At 40.3% G+C, this 21,028-nt stretch overlaps 1 long non-coding RNA gene across 1 annotated transcript in view; it reads right to left on the reverse strand.

Annotated features, from left to right (window-relative positions):
• LOC130175023 (uncharacterized) overlaps positions 1-21,028 on the reverse strand; it is a 47,782-nt gene that overhangs the window by 10,330 nt on the left and 16,424 nt on the right. The gene's annotated exons all lie outside the window — the stretch shown is intronic.

A 21,028-nucleotide genomic window follows, 5' to 3' on the forward strand; every position in this document is an offset into this window, starting at 1 on the left:
AGGCACAGTGACATAAAACTACATCTTCCAAGCTCTGTCAGGTTACATCTTGGTTTCTGAGTATTTATATCAAAATGAGTCATCCTGCACTTGGGGGCATTTACATAAACTTATCCAATCAAACCTGATTTGGGGCGACCTTAGCTAAACTCACCCATCATATAAGACTACACTTCACTGTTAGCTAGTGGATTGCTAGCTGAGCAATATTATATGTCAGAGGTGTGGTGGAGGTCCGGATCACAGTTTGTTCACATTTCCGTAAGTGTGTAGTTATGCTCTAATTTATTCATATGCCCCTCATTGTTGGCTTCCTGATATAATAACACCTGTGAGGGAGGTGATCAAATCCCTCTCGTATAACTACACCTCCCCCACATATTCCATTTCACTCAGAAATATGTCACATTACAGAGGTTAAAGACTCTTAAAGACTTTAACTATTAGTAGTTTAGCGCTTACTTAAAGCAACCCCCTTTAAATTGGCATAATTTATTTTTTCTGTTACGATTAAAATTGCTAGCAATATAATAATCATATTCCATGAGAAAACCATCCTAGTCTGTGGTAATCAGACCATGACAAATTTCCATCTATCCATCCATCCATCCATCCATTATGTATACCTGCTTATCATATGCAGAGTCGCAGGGGGCTGGAGCGTATCCCAGCTCACACTGGGCGAGAGGCGGAGTACACTCTGAACAAAGAACAGTTTATCACAGCTACAATTAATATGACACATTAAATGAACAGTAGTTATGATGTAATGATAAGTTTTGTGATTAAAAGGGCATACATTTTCATAATTACACAGTATATACATCAAAAGAAACAGCAACACTGACAATAGTTTTTTGACCTGTTCAGGGAGTTTCCCTGCCTTTTGCCCAGTGTATTCAGGGATAAGCTTCAAGCATTAAGTGGGTAATGTATCAAGAAGATGAGATAATGGACCACACAGAGTCAGCAGTTCTCTATAGTTCCACAAAGAATTAGATTTTAGCTGTGGTGTAAAAGGAAAAATGAATTCTTTGACTTTGGAAAGCTGATGTGACAGTCATTGTGAGCCCGTCACTAAAAACAGAAACGTTACTATCGGTCTCATAAGAAAAGCACAGCAGCAATCATTAGTGGTGTAGAGAGAAAGATTAAGTGACAACAGCCTTCTTCCAGACATAAAAAAAGCCTTTTATTGAGAATTCAAACAGGTGTCATACTGGTTTCTGAGAGGCAAAACAAATGACAGGCTACTGAGCCGTAAATAGCACAGCAGACGATGGGAGATTGGCCATATGTCCACTGTGTGTGTGAGCGCCAGCTACACTGGCTTGGTTTTAGACTGGATTCTTTTGGGAACGACCCAGTAAAAGCTCCTCGGGGACGGACAGGGATTCAACTACAACATCAATTCACTCAAATTCTGGTCAGCTGAAATGCTTAAACAGTGCGCCTGTCTTCTCTGAGGTTTGGATTTATTAAAATGACAATTTTGCTGAGTGTTATCCGTCAGCGCTAAGCAATTAGCTGACAATCAAAACACTGTTGGAACTGGCGAATCACTGTTGCTGGAACATGAATGTCACACACACTGAGAAAACATGAATCGATCCAAAAGTGTGATATCAGTTAGATATTCATATTTGTGAACCTCATTAACCCCCTCTTCACGTCCCCTCTACATTCACCACCAAGCGAGCGCAGGGTCTCGAGACTCCTGGGTGTGTGAGTGTGTGTGAATGTACGGGTGCTAGGCAAGGAAAGAGCGTTCTCCGAGGAGCACACAGCTCCATCTGGGCCAAAGTAATTGGTCTGCTATTCATATTCAGCAGTGTAATAGCCTCTAGCTATTCATACAGTCACACGTGAACTAGTTACACTGAGAACAATCAAAAGATGGTTTGACCCAAGTGTCAGTTTTCCAGGAAGGGGGGGGGGGTCACTGAGACAACATGGGGAGAAAATCTAACCTGCTCTGATGGGATGCATAAGAAAATAAATCCTCCTCTGATTGAATCTGTCAAACATTATCCACAGGCTTCCATTCTGCAGCATTTAGCAGGAGATGCAGAAACATTGTGAGATTGTGCTACGAAGGTGAAAAAGAGAGCAGTGAATCTCAGCAAGTCAGTGAATCTTGCATTATGATGAACTGCCATTAATAGAACCTGCTGCACTTTGAATAGAAAAAAATATCTGCCCTCCTTTCCTGAGAAAGGCCTACAGCAGTCCTGCACCCTGAAATGCATGCAGTGAATCATCAATTACAGTGGCACATCATGGTGAATTATTATCATGTTGAATAAATAATCATGTTAAAGTACCAAACTGTTGTGAGTGCAGTAATAATAACATGCACAATAACACTGTATGTGTGCATACACATTTCCTTGGCAGCCACAGAACAGAACATAACAATAAACTGGATCTATTTCCCCTTTAAAACCACCATCAGGGCAACGGGACGATACTGTAAAGCCCCCTGCTGTAAAGGTAAGCTGTCGCTGATGTTTTTCCTGTGTAAAAACACCTATAATTACCCGCGTAATAGAAGAAAGCACCCTTCATCATCTGATCATTCCTCAACAAGATAAATACGGTGGTCAAGGCATTTAGAGACAAATGCTATCCTCTTGGTGGCGAGGGTTTGGAGTGGTGTATTTATCATGGTTTGAAGTGGTGTCTGCGTCTAACCAAAGTACTGATTATTCAGACTGAAGAAGAGCTGCCAGCCCATTACCTCCCAGAAAATAACAATGTGAACACCCGCCTCCCTGGCCTTTCCCAATGTAGTCTGTCAGAGCTCGTCAGCTGCAGCACCATTCATTCAATCTCAACAAGCACCGTGCTCCAGGATTCATTCCTCGGCCCGCGCTATCTCTCCCTCCTTTTAGCTCCACTCTCCCTCGCATTACCTCCCAATGTCTTGCAGGTTGCCCCCACCCCCCTACCCTCCCCTTCTCCTCCCCAACAGCCCCACCCGCTCACTTCCTCCTCTTCTGCAAGCCTGCGCTGCTCCACCCCTCCACCCTACTTGGTCCCGATGAGCCATTGTGAGATTCAAGCAGATGGATGGGGAACAAAGGGGTGAGTGGGGGGCCCCCTCTGCCTGTCCCCCTTGTATCACTGCCAACCAGGCTCTGGGTAATCTTCTCAAGCTTTCACGGCAGAGCAATGAATAACCTCAGCCTTCTCTCTGAGACCCAGGCTCCGCCGCAGCCACCCCCCTCTTATCTCACCCTCTGCAGACTCGCCAGGGCCGGCTGCTCCCCGGATAGCATCTCTCACCCTCGCTTTCTACTCACTGTCTCTGCCCTCCACACCCAATCAGGTTTTTTTTTGTTTCTAGGGGCGTGTTACAAGGCCCGGAGATTAATTGGGGCTGTGGCTGGATGACATCTGGTCCTAGCCTCATAAAAGTCTGGGTCCTTGAGGTCTGCTGGGTTTATAATGAAGTGTATATAAGTTAATTTTCTCATCAACAGAGCGTTAATCAGAGCTTCTTCAATGGCCATTTCAACACTTATGTGGGGATCCTTCAGAAAACTGTCTGGTAAATTTGATTACCGGGACACAAAAAGAAAACTGTACTTCTAATAAAAATCTTTTAACCTGTTTACCAGTCGCACTTTAACTTTAATGTCTGGAGATATTTTACTCATAGTCAAGAAATCCCATGAAAATCTCTCACTGTTGCACAGATTGACATATTCCTTCATTATTAGTATTTTCACAGTCCCCCAAAAAATCTATATTTATTGCTGTTTGAGTGACATTTGGTAAAAAAAAAAAAAAAATATATATATATATATATATATATATATATATATATATATTTATATAGTGCCTAAGTGTATTATTTTGCCATTTTGTTTTTTTGAAGATGAAAACGCATATTCATGTTTTTGTATTTGTGTGTTGTATTTATTCTTATTTGTATCGGACATCCAAAACCTGTCCCAGAAAGAGGAAATAAAGCCAAAATAATATATACAGTATACACATATGTACTTGCAAATATACATACTGCATGTATATACTCATCCACTCAGATGGCAGTTTATAAGGGACACCTAGCTACAACTAATGCAGTCTAATTCAACAGTCCTGCAGTAAATCCTTCCTTCATGAAGGTTATAATGTTCGGTATTAGTTGCAACTGTTTCAGAGAGGCATTGATTCAAAAACCTCATGGTCATGTTGGACGCCGCAGGTTGTGGTGCCGTTGAATTGCATTGCATTATACTGACAAATGATACTATTATTTCATTCACCCTGTTTAAATCAATGAGGGGTGGCTGAACAGCAGAAACACCTCTCTGTATACACCACACACTACTGCACATCCTCCAACATGATTGTAAAGGTGAACGACACGTCTCTAAAACAAAAACTGAACATCAGAAACAGTTTTTATTGCAGGACTGTTGTATTTGCATTAGATGTAGGTAATAAACCAGCAACTGAGTGTATATAGACATAAGTAAAATTACATTAATTTACATTAAAGAAAAGCAAAGGCAACAAAATATAATAAATATATAAATAATTAAACAAATACATATATGGAGCCCAGTTGCTTTCATGGAATTTGTTGACAATAAGAAAAATGTAAAATACTGACAGCCTTATTCTTTAAAATGCCACGGCTTACAGACTTAGACTCACACATTCTAATTCTGTAATAATACTAATAATCGGCTCCTTGTGTTACTAAATCATTGCACTTGAAGCAGAGAAGTTCAGTCAATTATTAGACCTGAATAGAGAAGCTCTGCAGCCACTAATAGGAGCTTTTTGCCTGTGGCTCTACACCAAAAACAATCCACCTGTTCTACTTTACAGGAACAGCTCAACCACTCCACAGCTTCCTTGCATGGCCCTGTTAAAATATTGAGCAAGTACTTAAGTGCTATTTGGCCAAGTGTCATTTAGGCTGAAGGGCTCTCCATCCACAAAAGATGTCTTGAAGTGACTGGATCAGAGCTGCTAGTGAACCACAGAGGAATACACAGGTGTTGAATTATTTACTCTCAATGAAATATTTATACTTTTGTCCCACAAACTACGAACTACAACTATGAAGTAGGGCTGCAGTTACTCTGAGAGCAGAAGCCATGTTAGGGAATCATACTAACTTCATGTTACATGTGTTTTTACTGTGTATAAAGTAACTGCTTTAGATCATTAAACCTGAATTTACCATAGCTCATAATACAATTTGCACAGGAATTTGTGTTTGCATTGTACGCTTCATTGACATTTATTAATAATACAGCATTTATATAACATGACTTCGATTCAGATTTCATAATAAAAGCCTCCTGGATCCACCTCAGCCACTTGTTATTCTTGTCCTTATTCTGTTTATAGTGCAGCATAGAGTTCAGGCAGCTTCTTACTTTTACTTTATTATCCTGCAAAATTAGCAGCAGATCTCACAGTCTGAAGTCTGTATTGGATCCTCAGCTCTTTGACTGCAACGTTTCCATCTCCTCTTGTATTCTAAACTAATTGATTTCACTATAAACATAAAACATAAAAACCCTCTGCGTCTTCACACTCAGCCTGTTGTGCACAGAGCAGATCAGCTGAAAGCAAATTGTACAAAACCTTGTCTGTCAGCTCTCCATTTTGCTCCATAAAATGTGATGACAGTCTGTGATTAAATTATGGCTGTATTGACTTTTGGGAACCACTTGCCTAAATCTACAAGATTAGCCTATGATTAATGATGGACACTTAATCCTTTGTTCAAATTGGACTGTTCAAAAAGACTGAAGCAAGGGAAGACAAGACATTTACTTTCTCCTCTTCCAACACCTGTCACCTGCTATCATATTACAGGGGCGACTGCACTGAAGAACAGCCTGTAAAACTAAATAACCACATGATGCATGTTTGTATCCTTTGTCCTTTCAAAAATGCCACACATAGCACGGCTGTATCATTTTCATACAGATAAAATGTTGACAGCATACAAATCTGTCAGGGACCTTTACGTGATATGAAAGCGGAGTAAGCTCCTGTGCAAAGCCTTCAATGTTGAACTACAAAAGAACAAAGATCGATTGTCAGGAGATTTATGGATGGAACAAGAAAGTGAGTCAATTCAAATTCTGCAAATAGAGGTCTTCAGGAACCAGGAACCAAAACCCAACCCTCGACCTGATTCAAACTGGGTTCAAATTATATTCAATCTAAGAAGCTTGGATAGGGTCTTGTTTAACTGCCACAGGTCTCAGGTCAGTGAGTCAAAATGTCTGATACCCAAGTGGGTCCAAGACTACTTAGTATGAGGTCTTGAATTAGGAACACAATTAAAGATTTTATGGAGATTTTAAAGGACGACAACTGTTTGGAATTTGATTCACAAATATAAAATGATTCTCTTCTGTCTATCGTTCGGCGTCTACAGGGTGTTTTGGGGCATTAGGTGAGGACTTGCAGCACGTGAACAAGTTATATTTGGAATTAGTTTCTGTGACTTTAAACTTATTCTCAGGTTTATATTATATTTTTGCTAATTTTGAGCTGCTTGTTAAGTTAAATTTTCCTCCCTCTCTGTTACTGTATGTTCAAGTTGACCACACATAAGATCAAGACTAATCATCCTCGAGTCCCCTTTTGTTTTCATTATCCACTTCGTCATCTCATTCGTAAGCATGGCATTTCCACCTTTACGCTGATGATACACAACTATTTGTAAAGACTGAAACCACTAGTTTGTCCATCATAAAAGATACTTAATCGTTTTGTTTCTGATGAAATCTGAAATACTTACACTTGGCCCTGACAATCTGCGGAAACACTAAGTCTTCTGTCAAAAAAACGTAAATAAAAGTGTGATTTTATTTGTTTTGATTCATAACCTTAATTTTGAATTGCATATTAGTGGCGTTGCCCAATCTTGTTATTATCATCTACACAATATTGCCACAATCTGTTCATTCCTGAGCTTCAGAGACTCTGAATCCATCATGCATCTCTTCTCATTTCCTCACATTGAGATCGCTAATGTGTCTGCTAACACGCAACAATTCACAGACTCAAGACTGTGCAGAATGCAGCAGCTACACAACTAAACCATGAAAGGAGGTCATATTCCTCCCTCACCAACGTCTTTACACTTGATCACGGAATCAATTATAAGATTTTACTCATTAGCTTTGAAGCACTTCATGGCCTCGACTGTATCTCTGAATATACTGTATCTTTGGGTCCTTATCAAGCTGCACACAGTCTGAAGACATCGATTGTTCTCATGTTGAGGTGTAAAAGGAAAGGGAACTGAGTTTTGTTGTTGCAAAATCAATATCTTTTTTTTTGTTTTTAAATAAGTTTATTTAATCTGGTGTCTATGTCTTGTGTGACATGTATGTTTATGTATTGATCAGAATTTTGATGGTTAACTTTTTCAATGTATGCATGTGTGAATATTTTTTCATGTAAAGTTATTATTTATTATTTTATTTAGTTGTTAAATAGTAAAAAGACACAGCAGTGACACTACGATGTACTGCAAGACGAGATAATATTGCACTTCTGTGGTAACTATGGTACATGAACTAATCTGCTTTTCTTTTATAAATATGTCATGAAATAGTTTGACATAGGCTTTTTAACAGATGTGCTATTTTTGTTACAGTCTGTATTACCTGTCAGACGAGTGTATATTCATGTGTCACAGAGAGAGAACTAGAAAACTACCATCAGACGTTTGTGGATATCTATGAAAGACAACGAAGAACACAGAACTGTAGCCTTATTTAGACAAAAAGGGTTTGCTGGGATATCAGACATCATTGCTTGACACTTCAGTCACTGACTGAGCAGCTGTTTATACATAATTCCTTTGTAGTTTCATGAGCTCATTCTGTGGTTGATCATATTCTCTTCTATCTGTGTTCAGACGCTGACCTGTTGTGCAGAGATGTGCATATTTACTCTATTCATAGGCTCCACACAGCACACATGCTACAGGCACATATTCATTACTAAGTAGCCTGTGGCGACTGTCATGTGCAGACAATGGTGGAGGACAAAAACAGTGTATTCGCCACACAGGGAATCTTCCACACTTGTAGCCACACTATGGAGATAGGACGCCCAAATAGCGTGTTTTTTTTTTCAAATCATATTCAGATAATCTTGTGAGAGTCGTATGTGGAATCACAGATAAGCCTCCTTATGTTGCTCAGATATTACTGCAAATGAGCATGTCTGAGAAATGTAACACCTTGCACAGACTCTTGCATTTTAATTTCTGTGGCATCTGTGACCAGTCCGTCATGTCCCTAACCCCCTCGGGGGACCCCCAACCTATCTGCTGCAGACCCCCAAAACCCAGGAGGAGAGGAGGGGAGGGGAGGGGGGAGAACAGGGACACATTTGATTGATGATGGTGTGAATTAAACAGAAAGAGATGGAGAGAATCCTTTTATCAGGCCAGAAACACGAGTGGATTAAAATGTAGTTGTACAACCCCTCTGTATAATGCAGCAGCCTGGGCGCATATCACGAGGCAGCAGAAGCCAAGATGAGAGCTGCTCGTTATTACTGCCCCCACCTCAACCCCGCCACATGAAACTTTGCTGAAGCAGGAAAACAGGGCTGAAACATGTGAAACAGGGCTGGAAAAAAGAAAGTGCTGAAATGATAAGTTGATCGGCAGAAAATTAACCTGAAAGCAGTAAATCTTTTTGGTCATATTTCAAGCTAAGATGCCAAACATTATCAGGTTCCTCACGTGTGAGGATTTGCTGCGTTTCTCTTTTTTTTACATTTAATAAATTTAATAATGTTTGTATATCGGGCTGTTGATGGAACGAAACACGACATTTGAAGATGTCGCTTTGAACTCTGAGAAATTATATTTCTCTCTATGAGCACATTCACTATATTCTGACATTTTACAGAACAAAAAAAAAACAAAAAAACAATTAACTCAGAACAAGAATCCTCAGATTAATTGATAACAAAAATAACTGCTTGTTGCAGCCCTAGCTAAAAATACATCAAACAGATCCAAATCATCCCATCCTGTCCTTTCCATATTTGGACAAATCTCAGTCACAATCTTTCAGATTTTGGCACTTCACATAATTAAGCCATTGTATTTATTACAACGGTAGACCTGAAATTATTCTAGTAGAAGCTGGCAGGAGTTGTGGTTGTGTTAAAATAAAACATGTTATCATGCAAAATTCTCTGAAGACTTTTGTTCAGGTCATCTGATCATGCAAGCAGAAGCCCTTGATTGTCCTTAAAGCAGCATCACTGAGACCTTCATGACCACGTCTGAGGCTTTAATGGATCTGCAGCATGTCTCTGTCTGGCACTAGCCTCCGTGCCCGACTCCACTGCTGCTCTGCTGATGTTTTGTGCCACTGTATAATTTATTGCCCTCTTTGCAGGCCTCTTCTTGCACATCCCATTCTCGTGGTGCAGGTGAGAGTTCAGCTGTTTGGTTTAACACATCACTGAGAATGGCCTCAGACCTGGCTCCACAGCAGCAGACCCCACATGTGACAAATGCAATTAGAGGGAAATATGCAATTACCGCAATCCCCACTCTCTCATGCGGCCAGACAAGGACAATTTGTCAATGAGGCCCCAGTGGTATCTCCTGAGCCTGGGTAGGGACCTGCAGGTATCATTGTCCCTGCCTCCTTCTCAAGAGCTAGCCTGTGGTGTTGGATGGCCTGAAGCCCCTGGGAGGCCTGGCAGAGGAAGATGTATGGCCAGAGAAAAGATACAGGGTTCAATAATCAAAAACAAACCCCAGTGTCTTTGACTGTTTCCGTTACAGGGAGCCGTTTCCTCCTGTAAGCCACAGAGAGGCTGCATTTAATAACTACAGGCTAGATGGGACAAAAAATACTGCATCAAATAATCAAGTGATGAAAGTTTCACTCAGTTTCTTTCTTTTTCTTTCTTTTTTTTTTTTAAATTAGTCTTATTTAAAATCTTTAATTTAAAGCAATGTACCATATGGCCTGGTCTAATGTATTCTGGATTTAGAAACATATTGTGATAACACAGCTGAAATGTACTCATAACCCTGTGGTTTTTTGCATATCCTATCAGGAAGTATTGGCTGTCTAATAGCTAAGGCCGTCAAAGGAAGGCAGCTCCTTCATGAAACTCTACACAACTTTGTCAAAATATCAATATCCTCAAAAGTGTTTCAGGGACTAGTTGGTCCACATATTTCTACCTTAAATGGAAAATGAATTGTTAAAAACATCCATAGACACATTCAAAATAAAGACGGACAAATTACCTAATCATATTGTGTCCAAATATACTGGCCCGTCACTGTTTGGCTCATCAGATGTGTGAACTACTTTAGCTGGATAAGCTAATAGCTAACATGCTAGCACTACTCAGTCACAATAGGTCTGAGACTGCCTTTCTTTTTTTCTCTGTACTGTGCCATTTAATCCCACTTGGCCTTCTGTTCACAGGGTCAATTCTTTTGACTTTTATTTAGAAAGGAAAAAGCTCTCTGAGCCAGCTTGCTAACTGTTAGCAGCTGTTGCAGAGCAGCATTATCTTATATTTGGAATCGCCACCTGATGAATAATATTCTCTCTCTTTTAGCTTTCTTTTTGGTCTCTATCAACTCCTGAGGGAAATATCTGGCTCTCTAGCTGCTAAGTGCTCAACTATGTCCACCAGGTGGTTGCTAACTGTACCCATGTGCTGTTTTGTGCTGGAAAGATAGTGTAGTATTTTTTTCAGTGAAAACTGTGGCCAAAAACTACGCTGTGAGAGCAGTGAGAGTGAACCAAAACAGTAAATTTATGGACCGGACAGCTAAACTAATGAGCTGACACCAGCTATAAAGCACCATAAAGCTGAGCAGAGCTGCAGATTCAGCTGATAATTCTCTGTAGGTTCATCACTACAAGCGTTTCCTTTCACACTGTTTTCACATTGTCACTTGATATATTATTAGTGTAAAATAATAAAATAAAAAAAATGTCGTTTATAGCTGTTTTAAGGTTCCCTGGATCTAAACCACATGGCGACCTGATTAATCACTTTGCTTTTTTTTTTTTTGTACGTCTCTTTCAAGAAAATGTTGTCAGCTCATATAGGTAATAATGAAGAGAGCAGTTTCCTGCCCGTGTGAGGCTGCAGACTGAGACACTTGTCTGAAGTGCTCAACACTGGTCGACATGTGAAGTGCACGACCTGCTGCATGCCTTTGTCCCCTCTTTGAATGGACATGATAGATAGAACTGGAGCAATGGAAGCGAAGACCATGACAATTTGAGCACTGACCTGGTTTTCACTGTAGTCATCATAAAACACAGAGCCAGCGTCCCGGGGACATGTAATAACATCAGGCCTTTGGTGTTATTCACTATCTCAGTGTGTGGCAATATAGCAAAACCCATTACATTTGCCTTGTAATTTGCTGTCGCCCCAGCGAGGGATTCAGGTGACTGCGACCCCCGTTAATGGAGTTCCAGTGATAAGGACAGGTCTGTTTATTAGCCACATGCGGTCAAGCGTGGCAGGAGCAGCTGAGCGCAGGCAGGTGTCGGGCCCTGCGAGGGCTCAGGCACCGCTGGCAAGCCTCGGCGCTCATTTCACGCACGTTATCGTCACACTCGCTAGGTTGAAAAAGGGGGTCGCTGGGTGCACAGCAATATAACTGCTGAGTGATGAGGTTTCCTCAGAGTCACACTGGTGTGTACCACTCCTGGCAATTTGGTTTGTTTGTGGAAATCAATGAGTCATCTGCTGTTTTGTTTTTATTCCAGCTGGAGGAGGGGCTAATGAAACATCAGGATTTATTTTTGTTTTTTTTAAGCCACTTACATGTAATTTAGAAAATAAAAGCCACTGGAATATCCTGAATTTACACTCGTCCACAAAGCCCAAATGTGGCAAACGATAGTGAACATTTCATTAGGACACAAAAATAAAAAGATCACATACTGCAAAGAAAGGTTATCTCTTCCAGCATGCGTGCTTGCAGACATTTACAGAGCCTTGAGGAGAAAATGAACTTCAAATTAAAATGTCTATTTGATGCATTATCCTAATAGGGACGGATGGGAAAAGAGAACTCTATGGCGCTCTCATCCTTCAGCCTGAGGGGACAGACTTGGGGAGTTGTCATTACCAACTTAGCCTATCAAGATGAGCCTATTGGGAGGTGGATTCACAGAGATTGTCTGCTGTTTTGACAGGTGTCTGTGCTGGTTAATTTATCAGGCAATTACAGAATAAATTGAGCTATCTTTACATGGGAAACATGATTGATCCTGTTTAAAAAATTACACAACTACACAATTTCCTCTTAGAGTTTGATTTTGAGTGTTGGGCTGAGTGTTGAGAGGGAGCTCGGGGTAACGACAAAGGCAACCTAACTGGAGTTTTGAAGCATGTAAACGATAAGTGCCTGATGATTTTATCTTGATGAACAGATTCTGCTTGGTTTATATGCATCTTGTAACATTTAGTGTAACTTCATCTGCAATTTATTAAACAAAAACACTTGCACACATCACACAGGACAGTAGCAGGTCAACCTACTTCGGTATATGACAAAGAATTGATAATAACTTAAGTAGGGCTGCAACTAGTGATTATTCTCATTACTGATCAATCTGCAAATATTTTCTCCATCAGCCTAATCAGCAAAAAGGGATCATTTTTCATAATCACAATTTGCTAATGCCTTCAGAAGTCTTTATTTTTCTGATCAACAGTCCAAAATCTAAAGATACTCAGTTTATTATCACATAAGATGAAGAATAGTGACACATTGGCACAACTAAGATGCAAGAACTAGGGAATTTCATGAAATTACTTAAATAATGACTTCATAATTAAAATAGTTGCAGATTAATTTTCTTTTGACCCACTTGATCACTTCATCAACTAATCATTTCAGCTCAAGATATAAGAAAAGAGACCGATTCAAATGGTCTCTTCACTTCTCAGTCTGCGCATCATGGCCGTTATCGATGGGCCAGACAGCAGACGGGCAGGCAGCCTTTATGTAGCCTATATAAAGTGTGACCCAGGAGCCAGGGCTTTCTGTAAGTGTGCCAACGTGGACGTGCTTCCAGCAATAGTCATGCTTCTGCCAGCTGCATCATCTGTGCCTGCACAAAAGCATGCCCTTTGAAAAGCGCTCAACACACACAGAAGCAGTGATGCGTGTTGCACATGCATCAGTGTGCAAACGTGCATGCTCACATTACTCTTTATTCAACTTTTTGATACCCGATAAAACTGACTGTTGCAATGATGAACTGTATCGCATTTACAATTTGGAAATTAAATTAGGTTTCTCACAAGTGGGATTTACTATTCTGTGTTTCCGTTTTTTTTTTTTTTTGCTCTCACGGTAAATCTTCTCTTTATTTAGACGTAAATCTTGCACAAATATTCAAAAACAGCATAAATACTGAGGCTGGTTTAAAAAGATTGGAGGTGAAATCTAAATATGCAGTGGCAGATTGAAGTAGAAGCAACAGAGCTCATCTGTCCTCTAGCAAAAGACTCACTATGAGTCATACCAAGTGCACACATCACTGTAGAGACACTCAATTATGATTCAAATCTCCATAACGGGGCAATAAAGCCATTTGTCATGTGACCATCTGCAGTGCATCTCCTCTGATTCTGCCTGACTGTAGTTAGCCCCTGCACACTGTGAAAGTGCAAAGAGTGGAACGTGTGGATTTATTAGTGCCAGGCTAAAACCGTAATCACCACAGGATCAGTGCTGTGCCGATAGATTAATTTCATTTTCTGTGAATTTTGTAGCCCCTGCTGAAAATCTCTGGGAGCTTGGAAACAAAGACGTGCCCCGCAGCCGTCTTTGTTTTACTTTTTCTCCTCAGATTTAAAACAATGTGTGAAGGGAGAGAGCAACACCAGTTTAGTTCCAGCACCGTAATTATCGCCTGCTTTCGTCTCCCAGGGATGTTCATGGACAAGGGCCTCATAACAGGTGACATAATGCCTGCCAGCCGCCCCCAGTTCCCCACCCCCACCCCAGAATGGTGACTATTATAAACCAAAAACGTATGCTCTCAATATATATGCAAATGATGCTTGGTCCCAAGGTGAAGTTCGCAGAGCAGCAACGCCGCTTGCCTCTGTTTTGCTCATTTGCAAAAATGTTGAGAGTAACAAAGACCACAGGAAATTGAAAAATTGTTACTAAGTATTAGAAAAAGCAATCATTTTCCCCAGGCAGCCTAATCCTGTGGAAATTGATCTCACCTCTCTCCCTGACATGCACTGCTAGGAAAAACACATAAGAGGAAAATGCCTGTCTCAGTGTTACCTGGTGGAAAATTTGTTTGGTTGTAGATTTTTTTTTTTTTTTTCTTTTTTCATAAAAACCACACCGTCCTGTGTTGTCAGGAGCCGGTCTCTTTGTTTGCCCCTTGGCTGCAAACAGGTGTAGTGAATCCTCAAAAAGAAAATTAGTAACTGGTGTGTAATTGTTTTCTAGACTAGCTGCTGCTGCTTCTGCTGCTGCAGCTGCTGCTGCTACACACAGCACTGAGTAATCTTCCTGCCGGGCAGATCCATTCATGCTACATGCATGCAGATCTGTCCATTTGTTGTCTAATTTTGAAAAGGCTGATACCATCTCACTAATGCATTTGCTCTTCCTTTGCGTGGAAGTACAAATTGGAAACGACAGTCTATTACCCACTGCTCTGACCTTCGTGATGGAACATAATGTGAAAAGACCTACAATGCCTTTATTTGAGGGAGGGAGGGCGAGGACACAGTCGTGATTAATTAACCCAATTAATTTAGACTAAGATTATCTGAACAATTATTTCTCGATAAATCAGAGCCAGGTGTGATGATGACTATTATACTTAAGGTTTAATTACAGCATTAGAAAATTAAAGTACTTCGCTAGGAACACACTGGAACGCTCCAGTAGAACATCTTTGGCTGTGGATGAAATTATTACAGCTTCTGCTGAAATGAAAATAATATATGAGAGACAATATAACTAAAAGTAGAAATCCTCCTCCATGTCAAACTCATCCGAAGTTAATGGAAAAGTTTGACTTTTGGGAAAACACACTTATATGCCTTTTATCTGAGCGTTACGGGAGAACACTCTCATGTCTGTGGGCTAAGTATGAATCTACTGCTAGCAGCCGGCTAACTTAGCTTAGCATGAATAATGTGAATGGCCTGCTTCTGTCCAAAGGCAACAAAATCCCCCTCCCAGGACACTTAAAGAGGGTTATGTAGGCCCTACCATGCACTTCTCAGTTTGGACCAGTAACTTCCTGGAGTATCCAACTGGTTCTATCCAAGAAACAATTTGGCGCTAAACATACAGGGAACTGTCATTTATATACGTTAGTTTCTGTACAGATTAAAGAAAAAACATACAACATGCTAATTAAAGAGCTTCTATTTCCAGTCTTTATGCTTAGCTAAGTAAGTGTTCTGCAAGTCACTTGATAAATGTAATTAATTACCCGTTATATTTTATCTGCCAAAGTGCAAAATCCAAATCACAGGAGCTGCAGTTTTTTTGATAAAGGTAAAATGTGTCAAAACAGACCATTGATTTTTGCATATCGTTCAGCCCTACTTTTATTATATACTTGGTTACTGTTGCTGCCACTGACGGCTAACTTAATGTTAGCACTCCAGACGTCGGGTTCTCAGTGACGCTGTGGGATCCACACAAATCCAGGTCATTCATGATTGGGGCTTTCCACGTTAGCATGTGAGACAACTCTGAAGTTGAAGAGAATTTCCTTGCTCCTCTCACCACCTCCAGTGTGTCCACTGAATGGTCCAACACCAAGCATCAAACCCTGCACATAACTGGCTAGTCAACTTAATATAATTACTAAAGTTCAGATTGCAATGCTTCACACTACCCTCACTGTAATGTGCCACTGAGTGATGTGTTACTGCCCAACACTATTAGCCAGCTGCTGGTGGTGGCTTCATATTTACTGTACAAACATGAGTGTGGTATCGACCTTCTCATCTGACTTTTGGCAAGCAAGCAAAAAAAGCTTTTTCCCCAAAATGTCAAACAATTCCTTTAAGACCAAATGTTTGAAGCTGTAACCCACATCCTGCTCAGGCTTGATTATTGTTGGTGGTACACAAAAGAAATTATCTTCGCCTTGGAAGCTGACACATTTGTTCTTAGTGGCTGACATGAGAGCTCCTCACTGAGCATGATAGTGGGTAGCTGGTAGAGATTTCATATGGTTTATTGCTCCCACTTTCACTGAGGTTATTTATTGAACTGCCATCGTGGCCCCTGCTCTGCACAGCCACCCAATGCCTCTGTGCCCCTCAGTATGATGGAGGAATTTATATCACATGAACAGCATACTGAGCTCGAGTTTAAGTATTATTAAGAAGCATCATTCATGCATAGGATACTATTTACAGTAATACATTCACACATGCTGCGACTTCCTATGACGGCTCTTGAAGGAAAAATGATGATAGATTGTGTGCAGAGTGTGCGGCTGTAAGAGAGAGCAGGGGGGTGGGGGTGGTGGGGGTGGCGGAGGGGAAACTAGGTTTCAAGTATTCCACAGGCTAAATGAAGAACAAACATGCACCATACAAGACAGTGAAGGAGAAAAGATTATCATCTGGAGATGAAAGGCAGAGAGAGAGGGAGAGAGGTTCATTCTCTGCCACACAGCTGTCTTATTTGCAAGGTGTTGAGAAACCAGTTTTTTTTTTTTTTTCTCTCCAAGAGGATGAAAAGATTCTTCTGAAGCCAAAAGGGTCTGCTATCATTTTTGGGCAGCTTGAGCGGTAGAGATGTTATTAGCATAAATTATCTCCCCCACCAAAGAGATAGGAACATGCTAGCTCCTTTCTGCTTTTCACACTTAATTGCCCTATTTACTGAACAGTTGCCCATGGACAACAAATGCACACACGCTCCGAGATGCATACAGGACAACAGGCAGACACAAGCCAAATAGGGCATGAGTGATACACTGAACTATCTGCCAAACAGCATTAGATACAGTACAGCTGGGGAGGCTGTTAAAGTCCATTCAGACTTCATGTTGGACTGGGAATCCACAGTAAAATGTTAAATATTGCCTTCGTGACCTTAACCATTGAGCCATGTCTGATCAGTGTCTGTGTAAACAGACATTTAAAAAAGGATTTTGAGCCAAATGCATGCATGACGGCTGCCAGAGTCACAAAATAAATAAGACCTTTGCAATGAAATATATACTTGTTGCATCTTAAACAAATTCATGTTGTATTTTAAACTTTTTAATCATCATCAGCTCTTGTCTTTCTAAAGAGCACAACAGTCTCCTGCTGTAGCAGCTCAAAAAAGCCTCATTGAAGTGACCCAGTAAGCAAGAGTGAGGTGAATTATAGATGGCTATGCCTAATGGACTCTTAGCTTCTCTTCACCTACCCCAACAAGCTCAGAGTGTCTTTATATAAGCAGTGGCTATTAGGAGACCATAAATCATATTTTCTGTTCAGTTAATCTTCTTTTTTGTCAGAATTTGCCAGGTGTATGAATTAGCTGAAAGCTAAATGATTAAACAGACTTCACATGTCTGTAAATAGAGATAATAAAGCTCTGCAGATGGGGTAACTGTAGGTGGAGTCTCCTGTGGAACAGTGCGAAGGAACAAATCAACTAGATTGACTTCATTCATTCGGCGGGGCCAGGTCATCTCTGTAACCCTGGAGGGCCATACAGGATGTAAATGAGGCTGATTGTATCACAGCTTCACCCCCCCCCCCCCCCCCCCCCCCCCCCGTCCCGTCCCATCTGACCAGAGTGAAGCCCCCTGCTCCAGCAAAGCAAAGTAAAAACCATTCCTCCAGCCTGAGGGGGTCAGTCACTATGGTAACGTCCTGAGGCAGTGACCACATGTCAGAGGGAGTCTGGGGGCCATAAGTGGACCGGAGCTCTGGCATGAGGAGGAGGAGGAGGAGGAGGATGTGGGAACAATTGGCAATGAGTTTCCTGCTGCTGGAAACGAGTAAACTGAAACAGCATGTTTCCTCTTGTTTGTCACAATTCACCTCTAACCTGTAGCTAACTTGTTGCACTCATTCTTTAACTTGTCTTTAAATCTCATACGTGATGGAGCGGTGCAATAATTAATTTACATATTATATTAATATGAGGCAGAATACAGCCTGAGCACAGAATATTTTATGTGATGTTACTGTAAACAGGCTGACTGACGTCTTTTCCAGTTACAGGTGGCTTCTTCCATTATGTCATTACATTTCAGCCCGGGCTCAGCTGGGGGAGCGGACATCAATATAAGTGCTTTTCCAGTATCAATAAATATGGCAGATATATGAAATATTGATATAAACTCATCGTGGTTCAGAAAAACAGAAACCTTAATGACTTGTTACTAGGTTTCAATCAGTTATTTAAACAGCATTGTTGTTGTGTTGGAAAAAAACAATAACAAAACATGATAGCATCGTCACAATACGATTTACCTGAATGCGATTTATGACTCGATACGATTGTCATCAATCAGTTAGTCGATCAGCAGAAAAATAATCTCTAAAAATAAAGTACTCTGTTAAGTGATTAGTCGTTTCAGTCATCTCTCAAGCAAAACTGTGAAAAAATGCTGAATATTTTCTGGTTCCAGCGTCTAAAATCGGTGGATTTGCAGATTTTTTGTGTCATATATTACTTTAAGATGAATATCTTTCAGTTTTGGACTAATGATCTGGTAAGTTGGGATGGGTGTTTGTTTTTTTTTTTATTTCATAGACTAAATAATCAATTGATTAATTTGTAATATTATTCCAAAATAAAACTACTTATTATTGCAGCCCTGATTGAGATTTTTCCCATCCCCACTATCGCCGTCTAAATATCTACTCAAAACTCCTTGCACTTGCCATATTGATGTGAGCGTTGCCATGTTTATACTTTAAAGAAGGAAACTGGCTGAGCTTCACTGCACCGTACAGAGGGGCAGAATAATGAGAGCGTCTGTCAGAGGTGAACTGTAGCTCACCAAGATACCGACTGCAGGTTTGAAAAGATGCTGAAAGAGTTCAATATCAGTCAAGGCAGGTTCATTGTTCATTTTAACCTTCCTGCTCCATGGAATCAAGACTGAAGAATAATTTAGCAGTTAGAGAGATTTTTTCTTCTCATGAACAAATCATGATCTCTGCAACAACCCTGACGTATCAACACAAGACGCTGCAGGTGATGGTATCTTTAGGAAAACAGGTGGTGGATAATTAAAGAAATGGAGTTTATGATTTTCTGTGAAATATTCCCCTGACGACTCATACAAGATGATGTTTATTAAAAGAGATATTACACCACAAAAACAAAAACAAAAAGCTTCACTTCAGCTCATTATTTTAGACAGTGATTCTTGCCCTGACCTTCCTCGTCCTTGCCTCTACACTATAAGCTCAGTTTGGTGACAGCAACGTGAACTTGTCCCGTAATGTACAATCACATATGTGTGATAAATCCTGACTGCACTGATTTAACAACCGCCCCCTCTTGAAACCTGTCGCGTCCGAGATGCAGGGTCACTCGTAGCGGCAGGGATGATTTAGAGTGACCCGGGTGAGGGGGGCACCCCTAAACGTCTGGATAAATCTATAGCACCTTTAACCACATTCAAGCACGATTTTAGGAGCCTGATCGACATGGAAAGTGCAAAATGAAATGAATGACATCAGTCATGAGTTCAACCTTCCATCTCAAGGATGAAGGACCGTGTCAAGTTTTCCAGGGGATTCTACAAGTGGTCTTATACATTTCTCATTGTAAACATGTTGTTTGAGGATATGAGTGTTAAAATGAACAAAATGATATAAAACTAATGCAGATACTGTGAAAATTAGCAGAAAATTAATCTCCAATAATTTTAGGAATCAACCACTAAAGGTGCTGTATGCAAGTTGCCGCTGAACATGGTTTCTTGCCAGGAGCAGGTGGTGGTGATGGTCACTTGCCAGGTGGACTGGACGCTACTATAATGTATTAATCGAGTATTATTACGAGATGGAACTGCGAGGGCTAGCTGGTTAGCATGCTAACTTCAGCAGAGGAAGTGATAGTAATAGAAATAGAAACAAAACAAAAGTGGTTCTGTTTCCACCACTGGTGTCAACTCTTGGTGAGTACAGGAATGAAGTTTGATTCTGAACCCGCAACATTTCCTCTCGACTGGTTAGCAAACAGCTGTTAATGCTAACGTTGGCTAGCAACATCAAATACAGCTCCTTTAAGACAATTATCAAGCAAATATTTACAGCCTCTAAAACATGAGGATTTTTTGCTATTTTTTTGGTTTAAAATTAAACTGATTAAATTAAATAGCTTTAGTTTCTAAACTGTTGAATGCACAAAATGAGCAATATAAACATGTCACCTGGGGTTTTTGCAGAAATTGCAATTTTTCACTATTTTCTAACATTTTATTTTTTCTAAATCATTTGAAAAAAAAATCAATTTCCTCCTGCAATACTTTGCTTTTCCATCATGATGACCTCACCACAGCCACTGTTACACAACAGCCACAGAAGCAGAACAGCTGCACAATAGGACAGAACAGAGTAGACACATAGATCTGCACTACTTTCTGATGCCTACACTTGCTCCACCGATATTATGTTTGCTGTAACAGGAATAGAAGTGTTAGTCGTTAATCTTATTGTTTTAATGCTGTCAGATGTTAATTAATCAAACAAGTGACACAAGTGTTTCCAGTTGATGATGAATCATACAGGTGAATCATTTCTGTTTCAATTGAAAACTTGTTGCTTTTAGAAGCAAACACAAGATTTTTTTCCTCTGTAATTATTTCAATTTGATTTATTCTAACGAGGGAACAACAACTGTTGAGCTCTAATGAAAAATACACTGTATAATGTAGCATAAAATTCATAGAGTGAACTAATGAATCCACACATATACAAACCAACCCAGAGATATCTGGCCAATTTAGCAAGCACGGATCTAATTCTAGATTTCACCCTAATCAAA

This window comes from Seriola aureovittata, chromosome 9 (assembly GCF_021018895.1).
Source record: "Seriola aureovittata isolate HTS-2021-v1 ecotype China chromosome 9, ASM2101889v1, whole genome shotgun sequence".
NCBI classification, from domain to species: domain Eukaryota; kingdom Metazoa; phylum Chordata; class Actinopteri; order Carangiformes; family Carangidae; genus Seriola; species Seriola aureovittata.